At 36.8% G+C, this 16,937-nt stretch overlaps 1 pseudogene; it reads left to right on the top strand.

Annotated features, from left to right (window-relative positions):
* Nucleotides 1-16,937, top strand: part of LOC137631393 (uncharacterized) — a 72,473-nt pseudogene that overhangs the window by 17,507 nt on the left and 38,029 nt on the right.

Below are 16,937 nucleotides of genomic sequence, written 5' to 3'. Positions count from 1 at the left end.
GTTCAAAGCCCAAAGTCGCCACCCCGACAGTCGTCGACGCCATCGCCAATTACAAAAAACAGAACCCGACAATGTTCGCCTGGGAGATCCGAGACAGATTGCTGACGGACGGCGTGTGCGACCAGGAGAGCGTCCCGTCCGTGTCCAGCATTAACAGGTGGGTCTAGAGCACGACATGACTAACCTCCTTAAAACCGTTCTCTTCTAGATATTACGAGACCGGGAGCTACAAAGCTGGGGTCATTGGCGGGTCGAAGCCCAAAGTGGCGACGCCGGTGGTGGTGGATGCCATCGCCCGGTACAAAAGAGAGAATCCGACCATGTTCGCCTGGGAGATCCGAGACAGGTTGTTAGCGGAGAGTGTTTGTAGCCAGGAGAACGTGCCCTCCGTCTCTTCCATCAACAGGTAACATCCGTCGGGCAGTAGAACGGAGACCTGCATATATGGCCTGCAAAATACTTTAAAAAAAACGCACTTCTACCCAACCTACCCACCTACCTACCTCTACCTGCCTGCCTGCCTGCCTGCTGTGGACTGCCCTAGTCTGGCCTGTCTTGTATGCAGAAGCACACACCCGAATTGCTTTGTTTTGAACTATGTCATTACTGCTCCCGGCCAGAACGCACACTTACTGTTTGATGACTGTGATGATCATGATCTGCACCCTTTTCGTATTCTGTAGAGGAACTGGCAAAGAGAACAGCTTAGAACCGTAGTAGTTTTTTTTTCATTTTGCACTGTTGTCACACATACTTCTTTCATGGCTCATAAATTTTTCGTTTGTGTGTGTGTGTTCGTGTATTAACTAGTTTGCACGTAGGAGTTTTTCATTAGAAAATAGAAAATTTATGTCTTCTATGAGTTCACGACATCATAGATGTTACTCTGTTATGTTTTATCTACGCACGCTTCTTGATTTTGTTTATATGTTTTAGGTAAATAAATAACTGTCTTTCATTTTCAGTCTGTCTTCGCCTACTGAAATAATTTTTGGTAGGTTTACAGTGATGATTAACATATATTTATACGTAAATTAATACAAATAGAAATGTCTCCACTATAGATGTTTTAGTTTCATATGATATATATGTATATATATATATATATATATATATATAATATATATATATATATATATATATATATATATACAGTATATATGTATATTTATATGTCGAGGATGTTACTCAACCCCCATTATTATATAATTTTGAGTTTCCGTTTCACGAATTACCAAAAAACGTCATTTACGGGTTCACTTTCATCTTTCACCTAAAACACGTTATTTTCTCCTCTTTCTCTAATTAGTGTATGAAGAGGGAATTTCTTTTCCCGGATCGTTGTGCCTCACACATTTCTTCTCTTCGTTCGGGATGGGGACAGGGATCTCGGATCCACCGACGAAGCAAAATTTTTAATGGATCATCCAGGGGCCTTCTGCTGAACCCATTATCTCGAGGGCTCTCTGGGAATCGTGATTTTACGAGGTCGCCTCCTTTTTTATTTTCCTCCTTGCCTCGCCCCGGCCTCGTATCCTTCTCCTCCCGGAGGTCCTTAGATAGAAAAAAAGAAGAAGAGAAGGGCACTAGCTATTGTGTGCTTTTGGGGACGGCGAAACGGGGCCTTGGTGTTTGCTGATGAGGTTAAGTATGGATTGCAACAGAGTAATGCGGGGTTTATGTTTAATACGGGAGAGACCCACTCGTTATCCTCTTCCTCTCTGCTCATTTGCATTGCAGATTGAGAGCGGGCGACTCTCCGACTCTTCCAGGGACCCTCTTCCAGGGACCCGATTCCAGGGACCCCCCCGATTCCAGGGAGCCTCTTCCAGGCTCGTCCCCCTCCCCTCGTCCCATGCCTAGCTTGCCAGTCATTTATTCTTCCTTCAGTAAATACATTTTATGAAATAGATAAAAAAGTGATACATGCATTAGCCTAATGTGCTACTGAAGGGGAAAGTAGAAAAGGTAACTGCTACTTAAATTTCCTATGAAAGTTGTGGGAACCGTATTATCATTAACTCTATTCAAACGGCAATTTATTATAACTTCAGTAGCATTGGATCAGGCCGTATTCCATCTTTCAGTGGTAATATGACACTTACAAGCTTTACTATACGTAAATCTGTATTCATCTTAGCGGTTACGAACGCATTACCAAGAAAGGGCGGCCAGACTAAATGATAAACACCAACGCATCTTATAAAAAAAAAAAAAGAGGTCTCGACAAAATTCGCTCTTTCCGTCGTCTTGAAAACAGTGGAGACGTCGATGGTCTCCCCTCCCCCCCCCCCTTCCACCCCCCTCACAAAGTCTCCTTGGCTGCCTTGCCTGGAAAACCACCCTCTACTATCCAGCATGTGCGAAGTTGATGACTCCAGCTTAAGGCCGTCATTGCCCGAGATGGCTCCTAAAGTTGGTGGATAGTGTGGAGTAGCGAGACATGGAGCACGTACGGAAAGATTTCAAAAGACAAATCTCTCTCTCTCTCTCTCTCTCTCTCTCTCTCTCTCTCTCTCTCTCTCTCTCTCTCTCTCTCAGGGGGATTATTATTTGAGAATCTCTTAGTAGAATTCCAGTTGAATCCTTTTCCCTAAGTATGATATTCTAAATGTTATGTATATATATATATATATATATATATATATATATATATATATATATATATATATGTATATATATACACACACACATATATATATATATATGTGTGTGTGTGTGTTTATATATATATATATATATATGTATGTATATATATATATATATATATATATATATATATATATATATATATATATATATATACATACATGTAAATACATACAAATTGGTATGTATACCTAAACATATAGCTTACAGTTGACACATTCATATACCGATTTTTAGAATACTCTACCATTGGCAATCACAGGTAATATTACAAATTCTTAAGAAAACACCATATATAGTTGGCAAAGGACTCGGTGAGAGATGAACGATATTTCAAAACGCTGTACCATTAATAAACATGAAATATAAGAAAATCTTAAGGAAATATATGGTGATCAAATGACTCTGAAGAAGGATGAACGGTATTATTTGAAAATGGAGTTAGAAGGAGGGAGGGGGGAGGTCCCTTAAGAAGGGATTGTATGGGGTTGCCTTGATTTCGATGGACCCGCTATTTATGACCTCTTTATCTAGACGAAATCGATGATCAGGCCTTTGATGAGGTTTTCATGTCCTTCTCTTGTAGTTACGGAAGGGAAGGAGCAGCGAAGGAATCTCTCTCTCTCTCTCTCTCTCTCTCTCTGTATGTATGTAGGCCTAACGTTTCTTTTAACAACTACGGTTGTAGCTTAACAACAACAACAATAATAATAATAATAACTGTTACGAGATATCAACACGCCAAATACCAAACTTTCGTCTCTCTCTCTCTCTCTCTCTCTCTCTCTCTTTTCTCTCTCTCTCTCTCTCTGTATGTATGTAGGCCTAACGTCTCTTTTAACAACTACGGTTGTAGCTTAACAACAACAACAATAATAATAATAATGATAATAATAATAATAATAATGATAATAATAATAACTGTTACGAGATATCAACACGCCAAATACCAAACTTTCGTCTCTCTCTGTCTCTCTCTCTCTCTCTCTCTCTCTCTCTCTCTCTCTCTCTCTCTCTCTCTCTCTCTCTCTCTCTGTATGTATGTATGTAGGCCTAACATTTCTATTTACTTATCAGTGTTATATCTCTCCCGGACTTTAGTGCAAAAATTCTTGTCTCTCGGTATTTCTGTAGTTTATTACTTAGTTCTTAATTTTAATACAACTGTTTTTGCATCTCTCTCTCTCTCTCTCTCTCTCTCTCTCTCTCTCTCTCTCTCTCTCTCTCTCTCTGTATGCATGTATGTATGCATAACGTTTCTATTTAGTTATCAGTCATGTGTCTCTCCCGAGCTGTATTGCAAAAATTCATCTTATCGTCTCTCAGCGTTTCTGTATTTTATTTTTAGTTCTTCGTTTTAATTCAATACTATTTATGCTCTCTCTCTCTCTCTCTCTCTCTCTCTCTCTCTCTCTCTCTCTCTCTCTCTCTCATCTCTTCGTTTTAATTGAACTGTTTTTTGCATAAAAGGATAATTTCGAAACTAATATTTTCGCATTTATGTAACTCTTGACTCTCTTCGTACCATTTATGGCACGAAAAAGAGTGTCCTCATTGTTAGCGGTTTCTAATCTTCAAAATATATATTCATCTTACTAACAAAATTGTGTAAAGCGAAATAAGAAAGACTAATAACTATCATTAATACCAATAAATTAAACTTTTTCCTTCCAAATGATTCCATAAGACAAAAAAAAAATGAGTTCAGAAAACTCTTTTCATCTTGACACCGAGCGTAAAACCATCGTCTTTTGATAAAACAAGAAAAAAAAAGATATTTCTACTTTTTTTCTTTTCCTTTTCGTTTCTCATCCATTGCCATCTCCTTAATTAGGTCGAAACATCTAAAATGAAACGCTCTTATTTGTGGCAGCCACATATAAGCTACTTAAATAAAAAAAAAAAAAAAGGAAATTCTGTCGAGCGTTTTTTTTTAGGGAAGAGTTTTCTCCAATGAGGGGAAGATCAGCCAAGCAACAAATATGGTATCCGCCATCTTGATCTTCTTGGCGGGAAAACTTGCGACGTTGACAGATGAAGATCAAGACGCTTCTCCCGACTAAATTAGCTTTTCCTTATTTGAGAGGTTGGGATTAATCCTCCTTCCATTCCCCTCTTCCCTCACTTTCCTTCCTGCTGCGCTCTTATTTCCCCTTATTGCGAAAATGGGAGTTTTGCTGCGAAACGCCAGTACACTTCTAAGAATATAAAAAACCTTCCTTCTGCGCTCTTATTTCCCTTATTGCGAAAATAGGAGTTTTGCTGCGAAACGCCAGTACACTTCTAAGAATATAAAAAACCTTCCTTCTGCGCTCTTATTTCCCCTTATTGCGAAAATAGGAGTTTCGCTGCGAAACGCCATTACACTTCTAAGAATATAAAAAACCTTCCTTCTGCGCTCTTATTTCCCCTTATTGCGAAAATAGGAGTTTTGCTGCGAAACGCCAGTACCCTTCTAAGAATATATAAAAAGCAAATATCTGTTATTATTCCTTTAACGCCATTTAAAACTATGGCTAAAGATGTCTGGTTTCATGTTTCATCAGAGTAGATGCTCACCAGAACGTCAGTTGGAAAAGCCCAACCACAACATTGGCCTCCCCAGTAAACAGCTTAAACTCACGGTCCCGGGCTGGGATCGATCTGCTGCCATGCGAATGCTAGACGAACACATTACCACTGTACTAGCCTCCTAAGTCACAGCCTAATATAAAGCTCTTGAAATCCCGTCGAAGGCGAATCATGATTGCAGAGGGTGTTATGAACTGATGCCCCCTCCTCCTCCTCCATACCCCAGGTACTTTGTGCCTCATCCTCCCCCCCTACACCCCCCCCCCCTTCCCCCTTTCCCTCCTTTTCCCTCCCCCTTTCCCTCCCTTTCCCCCTACCCCCTTTCCCTCCCTTTCCCCCCGCTGTTAGGCGAATCATGATTGCAATGGGTGTTATGAACTGATGCCCCCTCCCCCTCCTCCATAAGCCCAGGTACTTTGTGCCTCATCCTCCCCCCTACCCCCTCCCCCTTTCCCTCCCTTTCCCTCCCTGTTTGGTGTTCCATGTTCCAACACCAGCAACAGAAGGGCCGATGTTTACAAGCGATTGAACACCAATGCGCCCTTCATAAACAACCGCCTGTCTTTTTTTTTTTTTTTACCCTTACCCTTACTCTTCGTTTCTTGCCCCCGTCCATTATTAATCAAGCTGTCCTCTGGCACGTATTTGCATTCAGTGTTCGTCAGACAAAAATGCAAACGGGACATTAATATGTTACTTAAAGAAGTAAGGCTTTAATCTTAGTCTTTTTGGGATTTATAAAGCCAAGTCTACTTTCGTATTAATTTTCCTGAAATTTGCACAGAAGATCCGATATTTCTGTTGTAAGAGTTACAAGAAATTAGGGCAATGATTTACGATGCAATGCATGGTTGCAACTAGCAAGATTAGTCATTCAAATATCTGTTACTTGATTTGAAGATAAGCAAAAATGTCGAGATATCCTCTCTCAAATATTTCTGTGACTTGATTTGAAGATAAGAGTAAACATTATCGAAATATCCTCTCTCAAATATTTCTGTTACTTGATTTGAAGATAAGAAAACATTATCGAGAAATCTTCACTCAAATATTTCTGTTACTTGATTTGAAGATAAGAGAAAAACATCGAAATATATTCTCTCAAATATTTCTGTTACTTGATTTGAAGATAAGAGAAAAACATTATCGACATATCCTCTCTCAAATATTTCTGTTACTTGATTTGATAAGAGAAAAACATTATCGAAATATCCTCTCTCAAATATTTCTGTTACTTGATTTGAAGATAAGAGAAAAACATTATCGAGATTTCCTCTCAAATATTTCTGTTGCTTGATTTGAGGATAAGAGAAAAACATTATCGAAATTTCCTCTCAAATATTTCTGTTGCTTGATTTGAGGATAAGAGAAAAACATTATCGAGATTTCCTCTCAAATATTTCTGTTGCTTGATTTGAGGATAAGAGAAAAACATTATCGAAATTTCCTCTCAAATATTTCTGTTGCTTGATTTGAGGATAAGAGAAAAACATTATCGAGATTTCCTCTCTCAAATATTTCTGTTACTTGATTTGAAGATAAGAGAAAAACCTTATCGAGATTTCCTCTCTCTGCTTATTTCATCTAATCATTTAATCTCTTCAAGAAGAAGAAAAAAAGTAAAAAGAAAGCGATAACTTTAATTTAGATTAAAACCTCTTTAACGTCCTTCACTTACTTTCCCTTAGAAAGCTGTTCAAACTTTCTCCTCGCCTTGTCCTTGCCCATCGCTAAAAGAACCTTTAAGTGAAAGTCATGCCATTTAATTTTCTTCTTTATAAAGTCCAAAAACTAAATGGGGCAGAAATAATGAGAACCGCGCCAACTGCGTCTCTTCCGGCGTGAACATGGGGCCCTGGACCGTGTATAATATCACTTTTGGGAACTCAGCGGCGCTTTGTCCTCACCCCGGGGTACAGGTCCTGAGGGGTCATGTACGAAATCAAGTCATGCTTAGTCTCCGTGTTTAGATAAATGGCGTTTAGCGGCTTTTAGGTTATTAGATGAATTGATAAATGTTTCTTTGGACTGGGAGGGACTATGATGCGAGTCTACAACTCGTGAATTAGAATGAATATTACGAACTAGCTTTCTTTTATGATGTGAATCTGAATCAGTATTACGAACCAGCTTTCTTTTGTAATAATCCATTTCTGAATAATCGTATTCAATCCCCTCCCTTCGGTTTAGCTTAACATTCAGTACAATACGCTATTTTCCTTGGCTATACCTCATTCGTACATTACGCAAGACATTACAATTTTTACTTTGCCTGAGTTTTTAACTTTCCTTTATTTCCTTTTTCTAGGTTTTTGAAGTTACGAACCAGCTTTCTTTTATAATAATTCACTTCTAAATAATCGTATTCAATCCCCTTCCTTCGATTTTGCTTAATATTTAGTACAATATGATATTTTCCTTGGCTATACCTCATTCGTACATTACGCAAGACATCACAATGTTTACTTTGCCTGATTTTATAACTTTCCTTTATTTCCTTTTTTCTATGGTTTTGAAGTTTAAAGATTTTAAAGCAAATTGCGTACTAGACATTATCGTGATCATGTACCATTGCTTTATGGAATATTGATTTGTAAGTAATTGTAATTGGCATCGTAAATTTTCCTGCTTTTTGTCATTAATGGAGATATTTATGACATCAATCCCTTCCATGATTTTTTATCGTTGAGAGGAGAGACTAGAGAGCAGGATTGCCTTCTACATTTTAAAACTAACTCTCTCTCTCTCTCTCTCTCTCTCTCTCTCTCTCTCTCTCTCTCTCTCTCAAAATTACGTTATGCGTCGCAGACAATTGTTGTTTCTATCGTGTGATGAAAGATTTGTTACAGTGACAAACTCACTCTCTCTCTCTCTCTCTCTCTCTCTCCTCTCCTCTCATTCATTCATTCATTATCTCCCGTTGACCGATCATCAATAGGCCTCTTCAGGCCTATAAAAGACCATTTGTTTCATAATTGCTTCTGATAAACGATGAATCCTAACTTGACGACATACTTACTGGATAGAGCTCTCATACAAGGATCCATTGTAGGTCTCTCTCTCTCCTCTCTCTCTCTATCTCTCTCTCTCTCTCTCTCTCTCCTTTGGCATCATAACTCACGCATCAAGTAAAGACAAATAATCGCAGGCGATTCTCACTGCATAATCGGTTCTCGCGGAAGATCACCAGAATGACAGTCTGTTTTGGGACGACAGGTGGGACGGTGAAGTCGCTGTATTGTCGGTCCCCCAGAATCTCTTAATCCCCCAGCACCTCTACAGATGCCCTTGTTACATTCGCCACGTTACACACCGATGCGCCCTTAATACATCCGCCACTCTCCCTCCAAACTTCCCTTTTTAATCGTTTGCTTTTCCAGCCTACTGTGAAAAGTGGATAAAAGACGCAACCTCAACTTGCTGTTGGAAGTGTCTTCATAACTAAAAACATTCGCTACGAGAAACTGGCTTCAATTTGCCTTCAGTTTTTAATCGTTTGCTTTTCCCAGCCTACTGTAAAACGTGGATAAAAAGACGCATCCTCAAATTGCTGTTGGAAGTATCTTCATAACTAAAACAGCTACGAGAAACTGGCTTCGATTTGCCTTCAGTTTCAGTTTAGGAGCGACTGAAAGTCGGAGAAATTAAGTGGACGAAAACTAGGGGAAAGCGGATTAAACCCAACGGAATTTATCGGTCGCAGGCAACGCTTATGCTACTCTGCCAAATGCGAAACCGATGCTCTTGATGCTCACTTAATTATTGCACTCAGCGAAGTGATGCCGGAGTGAGCCACTCAATGAAGTAATTGATGAGTAAATATGTCATATGCCTGGTCGTCATTAGGATGATGTTCTGCATCCCTCGCCATTCCCCTCATTTCCCCACCTCCCCTCCCCCCTCTCCGACTCCCTCCCCCGACCAATTCACCTCCCATTTATCTTTATCCTTCTATTTAAACTACCGTCGACGGGAAAAGAATAAAAAATAAAAAGCTTTTCGCTTCAATGAATCGGGAACTCTTTCCTGCATAAGCAAATCGAGATTAGAATACAAGTAAGTAAAAATCTGGAGACCGGAGATCTCCGCCCCGGAGATCTCCGCCCCCCAGTCTCCGGGGCCCCCTGGGAATCATTCCAATAAAGTAAAAGTGCATCAAGGGGACGAGTGCGAATTAATAAAGGAATTTATTAGCAATAAAGGGAGAAAGACAAATGTAGTCCTGTGGTCCCAAGGGAGTTCTAGATTAAGGGGAGACATCCCACAGTAGCTCGGAAACGGAGTAGCAGCGCTACCTCTGCAAACTGCTACGGTTACTATTACTATCTCAACTACTACTACTACTATTACCAATGATAACTACAATCTCTCTCTCTCTCTCTCTCTCTCTCTCTCTCTCTCTCTCTCTCTCTCCATAACACCAAGAAAAAGCCGATAAACTTTTTTATTCCACTGCTACGGTTACTATTACTATCTCAACTACTACTACTATTACCAATGATAACTGCAATCTCTCTCTCTCTCTCTCTCTCTCTCTCTCTCTCTCTCTCTCTCTCTCCGTAACACAGGAAAAAAGCCGATAAACTTTTTTATTCCACTATAAATTAAAAGGATCCGTTGATTTCCCTCCCGACTTACCTTCTCTGTACATCAGGATTAATCTCCGACGGACATAGGCCGAATCTCTGTTACGAAAAAGCCTATAATATTTATGGTTAGGATTATTATGAGATGGAATTCATCGATCCCTGCTTTTATGGTTTTAATGTAATTTCCTTTTATTCTTTATTACAAACGATATCGGCGTCAATGACCTCCGATGTCAGGATGCCAGAGAATTCAAAATCAATCACATGGGATTGAAAATAAGATTGATACTACTACTACTACTACTACTACTACTAAATATAATAATAGTAATAATGGTTATAATGATGAATATAATGATAACAATACGACAGGAGAATAATATCAATTATCGTTAAATTCCTTTGTTCCACAAAATACCAAGTCTATATTACAAACAAATATTAACCATAGCACAATGTTTGCAAGCAGATCCATAACAGGTGTACGTTCACAGTACATGCTAGAACTATGTTAATTACATTACAAAGCTTGACTAAGCTGAATAGACTATACAGAAGACTAAATCCCCAGCTTTTTAGAAGCCCTTCTATCGATATATTTATTTACGTTCATAGAACATATAACTTTAAACTTTCCAATAATGAAATCAGATGGCCTTACTGTTTTCATGATATTATATCGAATGGAGTATGGAGACATTTCTTAATGATTGTAATTTTTAATGAGTAGAGAGAGAGAGAGAGAGAGAGAGAGAGAGAGAGAGAGAGAGTCAGGTTGTGTGTGTGTGTGTAGCCCTTTCATCGTTATCTCTAATTGGGTCCAGAGAACACATAACTTTTAAACTTTCCAGTAGTGAAATCAGGTGGTCTTACCGTTTCCAGAAGGTTATATTGTATGGAATGTGATGGTAATTCTAGTAAATACCAGCTTCTAATGAGTAAAGAGAGAGAGAGAGAGGAGAGAGAGAGAGAGAGAGAGAGACCTGTAAGAGGAAAGGAGATGTGTATGTGAGAGAGAGAGAGAGAGAGAGAGAGAGAGGAGAGAGAGAGAGAAAAACTTTGTAAGAGGTAAGGAGATGTGCATGTGAGAGAGAGAGAGAGAGAGAGAGAGAGAGAGAGAGACTTGTAAGAGGAAAGGAGATGTATATGTGAGAGAGAGAGAGAGAGAGAGAGAGAGAGAGAGAGAGAAACTTGTAAGAGGAAAGGAGATGTGTATGTGAGAGAGAGTGAGAGTAAAAAAAGAGCAGGCCGAGAGTTTTTATATAATTGTATCTGCTTTTATTGATTAACACGGAGTGAATTAATGGACAGTATCATGAGGGCATTGCGCCGCCCATGCGTGTGACCGCAAACAAATAGGTGAGGTGGCCGCCTGTGTCCGTTGCGTGCTAATTGTTGACAGAAAGGGCGGAGGCGCAAGAATGCGATGGATGCATTTATGACTCTGTGCGTATTGACACTGGGCTCAATGTCATTTACCAGATCTTATTTCTTGTCCCTTTTTTTTTTTTTTTTTTTTTTTTTTTTTTTTTTTTTTTTATTCTGCTTCGGTGTTCCTCGTTTTCATAAGTAATTTCATAACTTATATGGACAGTGATTGAGTGTCTTGTTTCGTTTTTATAAGGGTGAAATATATGTAACTTTTCTTGGATTTTTTTTTTTTTTTTTTTTTTTTTTTTTTTTTTTTCTGCTCCGGTGTTCCTCGTTTTCATAAGTAATTCATAACTTTATATGGACAGTGATTGAGTTTCTTGTTTCGTTTTTATAAGGGTGAAATATATGTAACTTTTCTTGGGTTTTTTTTTTTTTTTTTTTTTTTTTATTTAAGTTGTCTGAGTCTGGGTCCATCCCATGGAATCTTCACTGTTGCAAATTTTTAAATCATAATATCCACTTGAGGTTTTTTTGTGTTTATATTTTATGAATGTTTGATGTTGATCTCTCATTATGTTTGTAATATTATATTATTATTATTATTATTATTATTGTTATTATTATTATTATTATTATTATTATTATCACGAAAAAAAAGTGTAAATTTGATAACCGACTCCATGAGGGTTTTAGTTCTCCATGACGCCCTCCCCTCTTCTTCTTCTTCTTCTTCTTTTCCTCCATGTTTGTTCTTCGCAGGACCCTGTTCCGCTATCAAAACAAAACTCGGGTTACATGTCTTATGTACCCGTATCACTCACAACGAAAGTTTTGGTTTAGTGGCAGTGTAGTTGCTTTAACAATATCATCTTTCGAACGCCACGGTGAGACCTGAGAAGGAGTCTTTTTTTCTTTTTCTTTTTTCCATGAACTCGAATATTTTGAATAATTGATTGCACATCGCTCTTTAATCTAAAAAAAGGGGTTTCGTTAATAAGAAGTCAGCAGTAAAACAATAGATTTATGGGGGAGCAGATATGTGTGGTATTATGTTTATATATCCTCACATCTAGTTCATATAAACAAGTATAAAAAGAATTTAGGAAATGTGACCTTCAGCGAACATTTAAAATAACCGATTGCACAATCTCTTCAATATAAAAGTGTTTTCGCTAATAAAAAAAAAACAAAGTTACAACAGCCAATAAATGGAAGAGATGATAAGAGAGCTATTGTGTGTATATCCCAACCATATTTAGATTAAACAAGGAAATAAAAATAGGTAATATGAACTTCAACAAACATTTTAAAATAACTCATTGCACAATCTCTTCAATCTAAAAAAAAAAAAATTCCTTATAAAAAAACAACGTTAAAACAACCAATAAATGGAAGAGATGATAAGAGATCCATTGTGTGTATATCTCCTCACACACCATATTTAGATAAAACAAGAAAAAAAAATATTAGGAAATATGAACTTGAACGAACATTTTAAACTAACTTATCGCACAATCTCTTCAATATAAAAATTTTTTTGCTCATAAAAAAAACAACGTTAAAACAACCAATAAATGGGAAGAAATGATAAGAGATCTATTGTGTGTATATCTCCTCACACCATATTTAGATACAAAAAAAAAAAAAAAAAAAAAAAACTGATAAGAGAAAAAAAAACCATTTAGGAAATGTGGGAACATAGCGTTGGTGTGTATGCACGTGTGTTGACTCCCGTCATTTTGAAAGGGCGGCGTACCAATAGCGGCGTTAATCGATGAAAACAGATATTAATTCGAGTGTCTGAAACTCGATGCTGAGTGTCGGACAAGAGAGAGAGAGAGAGAGAGAGAGAGAGAGAGAGAGAGAGGGGCGGGGTGGGATTTATGTTGGGTGGGTGTGGCTCCTGTTGATAGAAGAAAGAATTAAAGGCTTAGTCTTTTTGCTATTGTTCACTTTTAGTTTTTTTTCTCTCTCTCTCTCTCTCTCTCTCTCTCTCTCTCTCTCTCTCTCTCTTAAAAGCTTAGCCTTTTTGTTTTGTGTCAATTTCCGTTTTTTATCTCTCTCTCTCTCTACTCTCTCTCTCTCTCTCTCTCTCTCTCTTTTAAAAGCTTAGCCTTTTTGTGTTTTTCAATTTCCCTTTTTTTTATCTCTCTCTCTCTCTCTCCTCTCTCTCTCTCTCTCTCTCTCAGACACGCACAAACACACCAAAGAAAACTTTTGCCTTATAAAGGAGAAGTACACTACTGTTATTGCCAGGCATAACACCGGATATTCGATGCCACTCCAGCATTTTTAAAGGATTTTGACAATCCGTCAAACAATACTTTTAATATTCTTTATTTTTTTTTTTGTGTGTAATATCTAATCTATCAAAGAAGAGATGCGTATCCCCACTGGAACCGACATCCTCCATTCTGTCATTCTAGAATAGACCAGGTCATTCTAGAATAGAAAAGGTCATTCTAGAATAGAACAGGTCATTCTAGAATAGAAAATGTCATTCTAGAATAGAAAATGTCATTCTAGAATAGAACAGGTCATTCTAGAATAGAACAGGTTGTTCTAGAATAGAAAATGTCATTCTAGAATAGAACATGTCATTCTAGAATAGAAAATGTCATTCTAGAATAGAACAGGTTATTCTAGAATAGAACAGGTCATTCTAGAATAGAACATGTCATTCTAGAATAGAAAATGTCATTCTAGAATAGAACAGGTTATTCTAGAATAGAACAGGTCATTCTAGAATAGAACAGGTCTTTCTAGAATAGAAAAGGTCATTCTAGAATAGAACAGGTCATTCTATAATAGAACAGGTCATTCTAGAATTGAACAGGTCATTCTAGAATAGAACAGGTCATTCTAGAATAGAACAGGTCATTCTAGAATAGACCAGGTCATTCTAGAATAGAAAATGTCATTCTAGAATAGAACAGGTCATTCTAGAATTGAACAGGTCATTCTAGAATAGAACAGGTCATTCTAGAATAGAAAATGTCATTCTAGAATAGAACAGGTCATTCTAGAATAGAAAAGGTCATTCTAGAATAGAACAGGTCCACATTATTGTAGATAGATACAAGCACGAATTGTCTCTGCACCGATCATTCTCTCCGCACATTGTTACTGTTAGCATGACGTACGTACGGACTCTAATAAGGTGTATATTCACTATAGTCAATTCTTTTCAGTGAGGCAGATTTGCACAGACTCACAGGGGTGCCCTTTTAGCTCGGAAAAGTTTCCTGATCGCTGATTGGTTGGACAAGATCATTCTAACCAATCAGAGGGCAGGAAACTTTTCCGAGCTAAAAGGGCACCGATGCGAGTCGGTGCAAATCTGCCTCACTAAAAAAAAATTGAGTATAGAGCACTATTGATATATTGTGTCTATAATGTATATTTTTTACTGAGCTTTAATATGTTGTCAATAATGTATATTTATGTTAGGTTTCTTGATAATGTCCTAGATCTATATTAAGGTCTATTTTGTATATTGTATATTTTGTATATTGAAATATCTATTTGTAAAAGGATTTCAAAAGATAGCTTACAATAAAAGACAGACTTGTGTGTGTTTTTACTATTTTGTACATTGCATGAAGTATTTAGATTTTTTTCTGCATAGGGCGTGAATTTTGCTTTCAAAACATACGTATGCATATACATACATATACATATATATATATATATGCATATATATATTATATATATATATATGCATATATATATATATGCATATATATAAATATATATATATATATATATATACACATATTTATATGCATATATAGTATAACTAATGAGTATAAGTATACTCACCTGCCTGTTTGTATGTACATAAAACATATTTCAGTAACAAAGATGTACATTATTGCATATTATGTAAAATTTTTTGCCCATTATTTTCCTTAGATATCAAAATTAAATAATTAATACTAAAGACATAAGATTTGTTTAATTTGCAGTAGCAAAATGAATTAAAATCATAATATTTTGAAAACTTCTTAACCTTTTATTGCTAACCAACCAATATTGCATAACTAAGTATGCTGTTTTTATTTCCCTAAATTCCATGCTATTTTTTTTTCATTGGAAATGTAAATTAAATAATCAATATTAAAGACATACGAGATTTATTTAATTAGTAGTTTTAAAAGAAATGGAAATCAATAGCATTTTAAGAATAGGCTATCCCTTTAATTGACCAATCTAGATCGCCCAACTAAGTATTTCCATTTTTCTCCTCCCGAATTCGCCGACGACAGAATCGTCAGGAACAAGGCAGCCGAGAAGGCGAAACACGTCATGCCGGGTACGATGTCGCCCGTGTCCCAAGCCACCTCCGTCATCGCTCACGCCCCGCCAGCGCCTCACGAGACGGCGCTCCAGAGAGCGGGATCCTACTCCATCAACGGCATCCTAGGCATCCCCTCCACACACAGATCCTAACGGCAACATCAACAAGAGGAAAAGAGATGATACTGGTGAGTACCAGAAATCGGTTAGATTTTTGTTATGCAAATTTTCCTGCCTCTGTATTTTTGCTTTTTTTTCTTGTGGTGATCAGATTGATACGTTTCATATTGCTAGAGACCTTAAGACAATTTTGTAGACTAGATATTTGACCAGGACAACTCCAAATTTACGTTAAGATATATAGTATATATACAGTACATATACGTATGTGTGTGTGTATATGTATATATATATATATATATATATGTATATATATATATATATATATACACACATACATATATATATATATATATATATGTATATATATATATATACACACATACATATATATAAATATATATATGTCTGTGTGTGTGTGCATGCATACCTATACACACACACACATATATATATATATATATAAAATAGATACACATATAATATATATATGCTTATAATATATTTATGTATATGTATATAATATATATATATATAAAGAGAGAGAGAGAGAGAGAGAGAGAGAGAGAGAAAAACACCTTGCTGTTGAGAAACTCTACGGATAATTATCACCACTATTCAACCATAATCAAAGAATTAATTGCATGACAAACATTATATAACCATTTAGCCAAAAAGATACAGTAATGAAAAAAAAACATTTCAAGGCTTTTAATTCAATTATCGTGCAGCCAGAAACTACCAAAGCATCATTACGTCAAGTGGCGATCATCTGACCCCCTGGTGTGTGTTTCCATCATTATCATCCAGCGATGAAACGGATAACTTTTCATTCTTTCAAACCCGTCATGCCATGGTCTACCGTAGTACCAGATGTTTGCTTGTTTTGTAAATGGACTTCGTACATCTTTATAATAGTTCTTTTTTATGCTATTTTTTTTTTCATTTTGTTATCTTGCTTGAGGGTACACTCGGACACGCTATGGTATCTTATTTCTCTTCGTCTTGTTATTTTTTTGGGGGGGTAAAGTTTTTATAGATTATATATGAAAGAGCTATTTTAATGCCGTTACTGTTCCTAAGATATTTTAATTTAATTGCTCATTACTTCTCTTTTAGTCTATTTATTTCCTTGTTTCCTTTCCTCACTGGGTTTTTTCCTTGTTGGAGCCCTTAGGCTTATAGTATACTGAGTTTCCGACTATAATTGTAGCTTAGCCTGTAATAATAATAATAATAATAATAATAATAATAATAATAATAATAATAATAAACTAAGGGACTGACCTAAAAAACACGATTTCGTTTATGCAATAGCAAAATAAGATATGAAAT

The sequence above is a fragment of the Palaemon carinicauda genome, chromosome 39 (assembly GCF_036898095.1).
Source record: "Palaemon carinicauda isolate YSFRI2023 chromosome 39, ASM3689809v2, whole genome shotgun sequence".
NCBI classification, from domain to species: Eukaryota; Metazoa; Arthropoda; class Malacostraca; order Decapoda; family Palaemonidae; genus Palaemon; species Palaemon carinicauda.
Note: the sequence above shows the minus strand (reverse complement) of the source record. Positions and strands in the feature narration are given on the sequence as shown.